Below are 12,147 nucleotides of genomic sequence, written 5' to 3'. Positions count from 1 at the left end.
AGGGATGCCCCTTCCCACTGGGCAAATGGAATTCAAGAGAATTCATTGGGGAAATGAATTGAAATGGAATTCCAGTCTGTCCCATGACAGCTTGCCATGCCAGACAGCCTTGGCCAGGCAGCACCAGACACTTCGAGGGAAAAGGAGGTGGTGAGCAGGAGCAATTCTGGCATGATGCTTGACTAATAAACACCTCAACCAGAATCCTTGAATCGTCTCCTTCTAAGACCCAAGTTAGCTTTATGGCTAAGTGTAGGCTCCAACTACACAGAGCTTTTAAGTGGCTTGCCAAAATTAGATAAAAATGAGCTGGTAGCCAAGAGAACAGATGCATGTCAATGAAAATCCAGATGACGTGCTATAAATAATAACACTGCTCGCTCTTGCCTCTAAATTTCAAGTTTGCTCTATCTAGACTTCTGAGATGCCCTCCGCAATTGGTGCATGCTGTCCCCACTGGAGCTCTGTTTCTCGCTGGACAGGTCCTGCCGAGCAGTGACAGAGTGCCTTCAGGAACAGCTGCAAAGGCTACGCCTCCCTCGGCAGGCTACCCTTTGTCTCCCCTTCACTGTAAATTATTTAAAAGAGTCATTAGGAATAAAAAATATTTAAATTTATAATTTTGCCAATGCAAATGAGCAGGGAAAAAACTGCATTTCTCTTTCTTAATTGCACAAAAGAGGTAACCTTGGTTCAGTGTTTCTTGCATATGAGACACCCACTTTGCCTTCACTCTTTGCTTAAATATCCATGGAAGACATCAGGCCTCCCTGTTGAGGGCTCACTGGGGCGAGACTGGACCATGCAGACTGGTCATCGTTTTCATGCAGCGAGCCTTTGGCTTGGGGAGGCAGGTGATGGATAATAGTGTCAGTAAATACCAGAAACACGGGTCCTCACGATGCTACGTGGTCAGTCGGGCAAGTGAGATCATGGTAGTCGACCTAACACGGTGCGGTTGGGGAAGGCTTTTCCCAGAAGATGGTCTGTGGCTTTGGGAATAAAGCAGAGACAGCTGCGGATATCTAAGGAACAAAGTTCAGGGCAGAAGAGTCCTGCGGAGGAGCCCGCTCTGTTGCTCCAGGGAAAAGGAGGGCCGGTGAGAGCAGAGAGGGGACTAGGTCATGGCCTGGGGAAGAGCTGGACCTTCAATACCACAGGCTCACTGCGCAGTGCTCGGGGAGGTCAGAGACACGATTTGCATTTGGGAACCAGCACTTGGCCTGCAATATTTGGACTAGCTATAGGGGCGCAATGCAGTGTTTGCGGTGGGGGTGGGGAGGGGCAGGTGTGCCCACACGGCCCGGCTAGGAGGAAGAGAGGCCTGGATTAGTGGGTGGCAGAGCAGCTGGAGACAAGCTAGAATGACAAGATGCCACCATTCCACCCCCACTGCAGGCATGCGCTGAATCTGTTATGGAGCCAGGGTGAACAGACTTAATCCAGAGTTGCCAGAGAGAGCACGTGATAGCTTGATCAAGGGTGCCTCCTAGGCTTTCCGCTGAAGTCGCTTAAGGGACAGACGAGGTGCCGTTTGTTAGGATGGAGGGAAACGTGGGTCTTTACCGAGAAACGAATTCCACAGAGCAACCCTCTGCGATGGGTACCATCGCAGGTATGAGAAAATAGAGCCCCAAAGAGGTAGTTAAAAGTCACACAGACCAGTAGAGAATAAGGCCGAATAGGGGCACCTGAACCTTCCCGTCGCAGTCCCGGCTCCTTCGCTCCTTCGCGGTCACGTGTACTCTCACCTCTAGGGAGACAATCAGAGTCGCGGCACCTAATAACCAATCAGCACTTCAGCATAATCGAAGTAAAAGCCCTTGTATTTGCGAAAAGTGCAAACATTTTCCAGGGAAGGAAAGTTACCCTAGGGAGTCTAACAAAGAGGCGGGGTGGGGGGCGGGATAAGAATCGTTTTCCAGTCCAAGCGAGGAACAAAGCTGAGCCCTTTGGGCGGGAAGCTCCCAGAGTTTTGTAACCCTTGCCCAAGCAGGGTGGGGTCCAAGGGACCCCAGGACCAGAGGCTGAGGACCAGAGAGACTGGTCGATCCGCGTGCTCGAGAAGAGGGGCTGCAGGCAAAAGAACGGTAGCCTTATCATTCTGTCATTCTGTATCCTTATCATTCTGTGTCCGCATCATTCTGCAACGCTTAGCTTCCCTCTGAAACCCCCCTGATCAGGGGCATTGCCAGAGAGGTCTGTGTGGCCATTCCAATGGACTGGAAACCCCCACAGAGAAGCAGACGGTCCTGGGAGAGACTCAAGGTGTAGAATGGACACACGGGTGGAGGTGGATGCCCAGCTGGTCTCTGTGTCGTGGGAAGCATCACTGGGCAGAAATGGGGTGAGAGTCTCCTTCGGCCTTGTACAGAGGGAGGGCAGTGCTGACGCGTGGGGCTGGGACCGGCATCGTCTGCGTCTGAAACCACCCGCAACTCTGTGGGAGAAAGACTGGCCTTTTTACTCCTGTAAACAGACATATCGGCAGTCTCAGAAGATGGGGGTGGGGTGACACGAGGGGGTGTCGCTACGAGTTAGCACTGACCCGATGACGGAGAATCCCCACTTGTGTAGCTGGAAGAGGTCAGTGGTGGCCCCCAGTGCCTCCACATTTAGACGCACTGGGGCTGTTCGTGCTCGCTACCTCCCACCATCTCTTCTAGCTCGGTGAGCCACACCGAGGGGCCTTGGAGCCGAGGCTGACTCAGGGGACCCCACAGGTAGCAGAGGGGAGTTGTGCTCTTCAACGGCTGATGTTTCAGAAGCAGAAGACTAAGGCTTTTGCTGCGACACCTCTGGTTTGTCTCAAACCTCCAACATTTCAATTAGCTATCGGGTGGATCTTCACCAACAAGCGACACCCCTTGGCCAAATGCGCTGAGCTTCCTGATTTTCAATGAATGAATTCCAGGAAAATGGAATTAAATGGGCACGAAAAAACAAAAACACCTGCTCTTTTAGTCTGTCCCATTTTCCTTTCGGTCTACCCTGTTTCCTATGGAGGCCAAGGCTTTTTTCCCAAGGTGATTTTTGGCAGAGCCCTTTCTCTTTCAGGATATTAACCACGATGGTCACACCTGTCCTTCTGCCATAACAGGAGCAGGGGAGAGGCTCAATCTATCACGCTTTCCCGGAACTGTGCTCAGAGACCGGCTGGATTATGGTTAGGTTGCTTTGAAGATGACCAGCCTTCCGTGTTAGGCAGGAAGAGATAGCTTATCTCTCCACGAAAACCCCCTACCTGGCTGGCAGCTCCAAAGGGATTCTGGGTGACCTCACAGGCTGCCACTAGCAATTACTTTCCCTTGTCTGTGGGGGTGGCATTTGACAGAAGACCACCACTGCAGAGCAAGAGAAAGTTAATAGCACAATGAATAAACCGCATCACCTTTTAAAACAAGATCTATTTTTACAAGTATTTCTGAGTTGCAAAAAGTTCCTTTGGAGATGTTGCTGTTTTCACTGATGAGAACCTAAAATTAAATCACCTTCTTCTGGGGGGACATGCCTTGTGTTCTCCTTGAAGACGTAGTCTGTCTCTGTGGACAAAGTCCACTAGGCAGGGCCCTGAGGCAGAGCAATGCTTACCTGCTCTTGATGTGAAGTCCATAGTCCCTTAACACGTGACAGGTTCTGGGGCTTAGAAGACTTCCTGATAGTTAACTCATTAAAGAGGTTGGATTTTAACAAGTCCTGACAGTGCAAGAAGGTGGCCCTCGGGCCAGTGTGTAAAAATGTGCACTCCAAGTGGAGAGCTTGGCAGCGCTTGCTTGTAAATGAGCTTTGTGCCTGATTTGTTTCCTAACAATCCAGGGTGACTTTTTTCCTGCTGTTCAGAGTACTGAATCTCACACTTTTTGTAGAGACTTATCTAGGGGATTTTTTTTAGCTCTGCAAAGAGTGCTTTGTCACCCCATATTTGGGAGCAAAATGATGAAACAGGGCGCATTATGTGTTTGTAGTAGATCTTGGCCATTTTTAGCTAAAATCAGCTTTCTGATTTCTTTCTTTTATTTTCCCCATAAGTTTTAAAGAATCTATAATGAGAGATAATGACATTTCTTAATTTCTTTCATTTTGAATTCATACCCATGCCTTCAAGGATACTGATGTCCCTAAATTGGGTTTTGCCAGCTGTGTGGTCTGTGGGGCCCTTGTCTATCAGCTCATTCAGCCCAGCTGAGGCTGAGCAAGGGAAGAAGCCATATGGAGGAAGCATTAAAGCTCCTTGTTGCAACCAAGGAAGCAGCAGACATGAGCTGGCTGTGTTGTTGTAGTTTCTCTCAAGAGGCAGTAACCGCACAGAAACAGCTTGGTGCAGAGGAGGGGAAGCACGGTGACTTCAAAGGAGGGAGGGAGGCAGGCTGACAGGGAGGCACACTGCAACCTCAAGATTGGAATTTCCAGCGTGGCAAGAGTGGAGCTCGGAGAAAGGAAAGAGGAGGAAACGGTGCTTACATGGTTGAAAGGGTTGTATTTTGAGCACACGGCATTTCCCCTTGGCCCTCTCTCCTGGAAGGTCTTGGCACAGACCCCCACAGAGTCAGTGCCACAAAAGCAGGGAGCCCTCACCATCCAGGCGGAGCGCTGCCAGAGGTGGAACACAACTCCCGGGAGGAGCAGCTTCTGGACGGAAGAATGAGCTTGCGAGAGGCTGCTACGGTGGTCCTCCGTGGGACCAGAGCATCCAGAGTGGGCACGATGATTGGGTTCACCAACTGTCAACGTTGATGCATGGTGACTCCACAGAGGTCAGAGTAGAACCACTCTCTACAGGGGTTTCACTGGTGACTGGGGAAGTAAATTGCCAGGCCTGTATTCTGAGATGCCTCTGGTGAACCCGAACCTCCAACCTTTCAGTTAGCAGTCAAGCACATCAACTGTTTATACCACCTGGGAGCCTGATTGGGTTTAGACGTGGCCAAAGCACAGAGCTACCAAGGTCAAAAAAAACCCTAACCAAACTCATCACCACTGAGGTAATTCTGGCATACAGACACCCTACATAGGGTTTCTGAGAACGCAAATCTTTATGGGAACACCCAGCCTCAGGTTTCTCCCACACACATAGTAGCTGATGGGTTTGAACTACCAATCTTGTGCTTAGTAGACTCACATCTAACAGCACCACCAGGACTCCTTCCAATGCTAGAAAACAGAAAATACGATGATGAGTTTGGGTAATTATTTTACAATGTGTGGCCCCACCTGGATGCTAGGTCTAGAATGAGATCTCCGTAAATATGTTGTTTACTCATGATGCTGACTAAAGCTTACCTTTCTGGAGGCCGTTGCATTTGAATAAAAGAATAGTAATGATACTCTCCACCTAAAAACATCAACTGAAATTAGGCTTAAATGGAGTAAGACCTGGCTTCTAGAATTACTGGCGAACATCTTAGAGACATGAATTGCCATGGTGGTGTAGTGCCTTATGTCTTGGTCTGATGACTGCAAAGAAAGCAGTTAGAAACCACTAGCTGCTCTCTCTGTCTCTCTCTGTCTCTCTCTCTTTGTCTCTCTCTCTCTCTCTCTCTCATATATGAGAGAGAGAGAAGAGACTCCTCCTGTAAGATTTATAGACTTGAAAACCTATAAAGGCAGTTCTCTTCTGTCGCCCAGCTATGAGTCAGAATGACTGATGATATTGAAATTGCCTTTTGGGGAGTTTCCTAGTCGTTCTGGATTACCTAATTGATAAGAATGCATAGGAAGAACAGACACAGTCTATGTAGGCCTGATTTACCCTTTCCTAAAAACAATGGAAACTTATCCCCAAACAGATTTATGTTTGTTGTTCTTTGACAAAACTTTGGGAAATGAGGTAAGAGTCAGGAAATCGCTTCGTTCTTTCATTACCTATTATGTAAACTTTCTTTCTCATTTGGTGACTCAAATATTTGAGCAGCTCCTTAAACCCAGAAAAATGAGAAGGCTGACATACCTAAAAAGATGATCCCTCTTGGGATCCCTCTGGTTCTGTGCTTGGACTTGTTGGATGCTCTCTTTCATTCCAACCCTAGGACATCAGATGAGTGCACAGAAAAATCTGAATTTTTAGGAAGACTCCTATAATCTGAGTTGACTATGTACTATTAATAAATGATGAGCATGAAGTCAATAGTAATTAAACATTTATTCATTCAAATATATTTAGGTGATTGGTGCTTAGCTAACCTTGGGACTCTAATGGTGACCAGAGTAAAATCATCATTTCCACAAAACCCGTTTATTGAAGGACCACAACAATATATGGTTCTAAATAACCATAGGGACATGGTTTTCAATTGTTTTTCTTCAACAAAGGCTAGAAGATTTAGCCCACAATGGCCAGTGTTTTGAAATATATGGAATGATTGCTGGGGAACAGGAAAGAGCAAACAGAAAGGGTCAACCAAGGGTGTTGAAAGGACATGAGTCGTACCACCTAGCACTGTCTTAGAAGGTCAGGAAAAGCTCCTAAGGAAGTGATGTCAACTGGAGCAGCCAGCTGAAGAAAGAGCAATCCCGCAGTATAAAGAGGATGCGCGAAGACAGAGAAGAGAGGGAGGTTGTAACACAGCATGTGGTGCACTCATTAGAAAACCAGGTTTCCATTGGGGCTCTACTCAACACAACAACACTTTGCTCTAATAATCCGGCACTCTGAGATGCTCACCTTTCCAAGGGTGCATAAGCAAATGTGGTGAAGAAAGCTGATGGGGCCTGACTATCAAAAGATATAGCATCTGGGGTCTTAAAGGCTTGAATTGGCCCTCTAGCTGAGAAACAACAAAGCCCACATAGAAGAAACACACCAGCCTGTGTGATCATGAGGTGTCGATGGGATCAGGTATCAGGCATCAAGAACCCAAGGCAAAAAATCAAAATGTGAATGGGGTGGGAGGGGGAGTTTTGGAGTGGCGGCCCAAAGTCAATCTGTAAGCAGCTGTATACCCCCTTACAGAAGGATCGTGGGGAGGAGATGAGTCAGTCAGGGTGCAGTGTAGCACTGATGGAACACACAGCTTTCCTCCGGTTCTTTAATGCGCCCCCCCCCCCAACTATCATGACCCTAATTCTACCTTACAAATCTGGCTAGACCAGAGCATGTACATGGATACAGATAAAAGCTGGGAACCAGGGGATATAGGACAGATAAACTCCTTGTTACCTATAATTGAGAGTAGCCATACCAGGAGGGTAAGGTGGAGGTGGGGGGAGAAAGGGGGGAACCGATCACAATGACCTCCCTATAAACCACTCCCAGGGGATGGACAACAAACAAGGGGGTAAAGGGAGACAGAGGACAGTTCAAGACATGAAAAATAATAATAATTTATAAATGATCAAATGTTCATGAGGAAGGGAGGGAAGGGAAAAAATGAGGAGCTGATACCAAGGGCTCAAGTAGAAAGAAAATGCTTTGAAAATGATGATGGCAGATATGTACAAATGTACCTGAAACAATGGATGTATGTATGGATTGTGATAAGAGTTGTATGAGCCCCCAAGAAAATGATTTTTTAAAATAAGAGTATGAATATAAATAGAAAATAAAAAAGAAAGCCAGGTCCCAAGAAGAGAGAAGCCACGATTTCTTGGCTCAGGAGCTTGGAAAGGCTTACTCCAGGGTTAACTGAGGATACAACTTGTATTTTTCTTTCCATAAAGACAGGAGATTAAAATATTACCTCTACCTTCTTCTGAAACAGAATGCACGGAAGCAGTTAGAAGCCAAGGAGCAAGCGGGAAACTGGCCACTGAGTGAACGAAAGAAAGCTGACATCTAAAGCAGGCATTGAGAAAGCTAAGCAGCAACCTGTCTGCATGGCAGGCGGCCTGGGCTTCAGGAATTCATAATACAGGTGTCCCTGCAGTGTTCTGAAAGATGGGGCTGAAAATCAAGAAGGGTGAGAGGAGCAAAAACTTGAGCTTTGTTCTCTGCTTAGAATCAAAACCGAGGGTCTGTGGGTCTGAAAACTTCTGGCAGGCTTGGGGAGGATATCATATGTAAGCACAGGTGAATCAGACGTTTCCTTACTGTATCTTGCGCCTGTTAGCCTTCTTTCCTCACTAGTTTTGCAGAATGTTGGCGGACAAGCATACCCCATACAGGAAGATGAGAAAAATAACCCGAGAATCCTGACTGGACCCCCTCAGAGTCCTAAACATTCTGAAATGTGAGTTTCCAAGGTAACCATGTATCTAAATCACCGTCCAATGAACATGATGGTCAACACAGCACACCACTTTGCAGAGAGGTTCTGTAGCCAGGAAGTCCCAGCTGTAAACAGGTGGCTCACGCAAAATGCTTTCAGTGCAGAGTTTAATGAAGGGACTACTTACAGAGAGCAGGTTTCAAAGAACCAGGAAAAAAAAGAAAGAAACAAAGAAAATGGTGACCAATCCAGGGACCAGCACCAGCAAGGGGGAAAGAGGAAGGGAAAGTGTTGGCAGAGCTGTCAGGCTGGAGTTGTGGAAAAGGGCCTATTAGCAGCCCCAGCAACAGACGAGTGACTTTCAACTGGGCACAAGTCTCCCTCACACCCAGGACACCTGGCAATCTCTGCTGCAGTGTACAGGACGGTGCCCAGTAAAGGCTTATCTGACTCTGCACACCAGTGACGCCACAGTTAAGAAACTTTACAACAGAGGAACACATTCACTGGAAGAAAGTTAATGGGGGTGGGAGGACCCTATCCCCTTTATTTTGCAGCCCTGGTGGTGTAGTGGGTTACTCTTTGGGCTGCTAACCACAAGGTCAGCAGTTCGAAACCACCAGCTGCTCCATAGGAGAAAGAAGAGGCATTCTACTTCCGCAAAGAATTACAGTCTCAAAACTCACAGGGGACAGTTCTACGCTGTACTGTCGGGTCACTATGAGTCCGGATTGTCTACATAGCAAATTGGGGTTCCACTGGTTGAAGCTACAGGAAGCCAAAGAGCTAGGGACCCAGATGACGTAGTCCATAGAAACCAGCCTCCTGGGCATTGAAAATGTGTGAAGTGGGTCAGGGAGACAAGTGGGGATTAACCGCACAGCCTCCAATTAGCTTGCAGAGGGGTCATAAAGCAAATTGAGAACAAGCTGTCATCAATATTCTCTGAGAGAAAGAAAAGCTGTTTTATCACAAAATACGATTTTTAAAAACATAGAGAACAAAAAGAGATAGTTGACAATGGGAAATGTAAATAGTAAAAATGAAAAACCTTTGTATGTGTAGCTTTTGCTAGTGTTGGAAATCAGAGAGAAAGGTGATTTTCATGTCTAAGTTGATGTGAAGCCGAGCAAATATGGCACAGGTGAGACCCAGAAGTCAAGAGGCAGAGGGACCATAGGAATTTAAAATGCCAGGAATTAATGAATTATTCAGGGCAAGCATTAGATTCATTGAGGCCATATAATTGGTTTGGAGGCAATTTTATCTTATAGTCTGGGATGGATTCACTTCATAGCTGGGTAATTGTATTCTTATGCTCCACAATTTTTTGGCGTATTTGTTTTTGCCTTTAAATTTTTATGAAAAGTTCCCAGAGCAAAGGGCTGAACTATATAGCCCCCGCAACATCCACCGTTTCTGGAGATCTTGACAGCTGATGTGAAATGAAAGAACTCTTTCCCTGAAGATCTGTGGACCTTCCTGGAAGAGACAATTAGGAGACAAGTTGAGATTCCTGGACACCCTCCCCCACCCCCCACTTCCCTTAGCCTACTATCCTCAAGCAGCTGAGGAAGAAGACAAGTCACTAGCATCCGATTTATATAGGGCACCCCAGGGGACAGAGTTCAGTGAGATAGCAACATCCACTCCGAGTTTCTCTTTATTTGACCTTCTGAGCATGTCAGCTACCGAAGGAGAGTGTGTGGCTCCCCCCACAGGAGCTATACTCTGTGAAGTCTTCGAGAGACACAGTGTGCGCGTTTGCTCTGCGTTGGAAGGCTGAAAGTGAGGCTAATACTGCGTATTCTGCAGACTCTTCCCCCCATACTGCCAGCGTGGAAATTGATGGCATCAAATAGGCGAGTAGCTGTGGGCACCCCAATAAGCGACGGCAGGAAGTTCTTGCATAGAGGGCAGTGTTGTTGCCCCAGCAACTGAGGACGCAGGCCTAGGAGAAAAGGAGTAGATGCTGGAGGCCTCCAAGAGAAACAGGAAGAGGTGAGTTAGGGCTCATCACATAGTCAGGGGAGTGCTCACGGTACGAGGACACCTAGCCCGGCGGCCAGAGCAGTACTGGCTCTGATCCCAGTCTCACTGTTCAAGCTAGTCTCTGCCTGCCTGCCTGCAGAAAGTGTGTCTTTCCCTCATTCCGACACAGATGCTGAATGGGACAGCACGGGGTGGGGGGGGGGGGAAGACAAACAGTAGTTCATGATCAACCTGCATCCAGCAGGAAGGGCTGGGAGTTGGGCTTCCAGTGGTGTCACTGGCAGAAGTTGACCCAGTGATATGGAGTTTCAGGACTGTTACTATTGCTTAGGTGTTAGGAGGAGGTCTGGAGAAATATAAGGCACAGACAGTACATTTGAACTGAGTTAGAGGCCCCCTTTGCCCTTCTACAAAAGACATTTAATATGTACAAAACTGTTGTTTTATTAAGGTAAAGTTAATTTAAGGTGACTTTCTGGAAAGGAACATACATTTTTTAAATGTCCCTGTTTTCCAAGAGGACCATGACATTAACTACCTGTGGGAATTCATTTGCCCGACTTTCGAAAAGCATTTACAATTTGGTCATGAAGAGTGAAACCATCTGCTTTACTTGAAGGGTTCAAGACATTCTGTTGCTCCAGAAGAAAAAAGAACAAAAATCTTTCTTACACGAAAGGTGCCAAACACGGCGTTTTCCTTCCAATGGCATTGCAGGCTGTCTCTTCTGTTTGCTTTCCAAAAATTGCACACATTAAATGTTATGTGTTAATCAGACCCCCGTTCAACAGGAAAGTGATTAGGGCATAAACATTTCATAATCGGAAGTTATGATTGAGGTCTGAGAATGATATCTTCTGACTTGCTCTGCAGAACAGATAATCAAGTTGTCTTTCAAAGATTGAACCTGCAGTGAATGTTTTACTTGGGAAATAAATGAAATTGATTATATATTCTAGGCAAAAAAAAATCCACACTGTAATTACTTTCAATCTCTTCGTAAAATGTTTTTCCGCCAGCCAAGATTTTCCACATTGTTAGAAAATATAAGAAAATGAGAACAAGAGCACATTAATCATAGGAATTAGGAGCAGAAGAGACCTCTTGGTCTGGCCAGTCCAGTCGTCTGTTCAGCAAGATGATGCCTTATTCTCTTTGCTCAGTCCAACTTAAAGGAGCCTGAGCAATGGTCTCCACCATTCTCCTCGAGAGCATCAAAGGCAATCATACACGGATTCCTTGATGTCAGTGTATATGCATGTGAAGGGAGAATGGGTGGGTGGGTGAGGGGACTTGGGAATCCTTTTCTAAAACTGCTTGTCTTCAAGCTGTCTCTTTGTATTGAAATCATTTTGATCCAATTCAGTTAGCAAGCCTGGCCCATCTCATTAGCTACCTTCTGACACTGCCCTCTTTGTCTGTGGACTAAAGAAAGTATCTGTGTCTATTGAGTGCTACCCTCAGGACAGGGCAAAGTTCGGGCAGTCCTATGGCTACAGCCATTTCTTCAGTGCACTTCCAGCCTTCTTTTTGAAGGAGAGAATTCAGACACTTAAAAGATAAGTTACTACTAATGGAGTTATTGGTGTTTCATTGCCTTAGTGACACAGAGCTCTGCACCTGGAAAAGGCTAATGAGTAGATACAAAATGACAGTCATGTAATCACCCTAGACATCCATCCAACTCTGGTGTCTTTATCAGGTTTACTGAATGAGAAGGCCAACTGGGAGCGATTGCTCACCAAGGCTCCTAAAATCATCAAAGTTCCAAATCAAAGTTAATCACAGCAATAGCTTTCAATTAAAGTCATAAACTTGTTTCTTTGCCAAGCTTCTTCATCTACAGTAATTAATGTCGCCTTCACTCCAACAGCTTTGTCGGGAGCTATAATAGATGCTGTATCTTAGGTCTGCTCAGCTTCTATGTAATGTATTGAGGGACAGTTCACACACATTGGTTGTAAGGGACTAGCTTACAAACAGAGATTCAGAGCCCTCGTGGGAAATGTGA

This window comes from Tenrec ecaudatus, chromosome 9 (assembly GCF_050624435.1).
Source record: "Tenrec ecaudatus isolate mTenEca1 chromosome 9, mTenEca1.hap1, whole genome shotgun sequence".
NCBI lineage: Eukaryota > Metazoa > Chordata > Mammalia > Afrosoricida > Tenrecidae > Tenrec > Tenrec ecaudatus.
The sequence above is the reverse complement of the archived record's forward strand: the minus strand, read 5'-3'. Positions refer to the sequence as shown.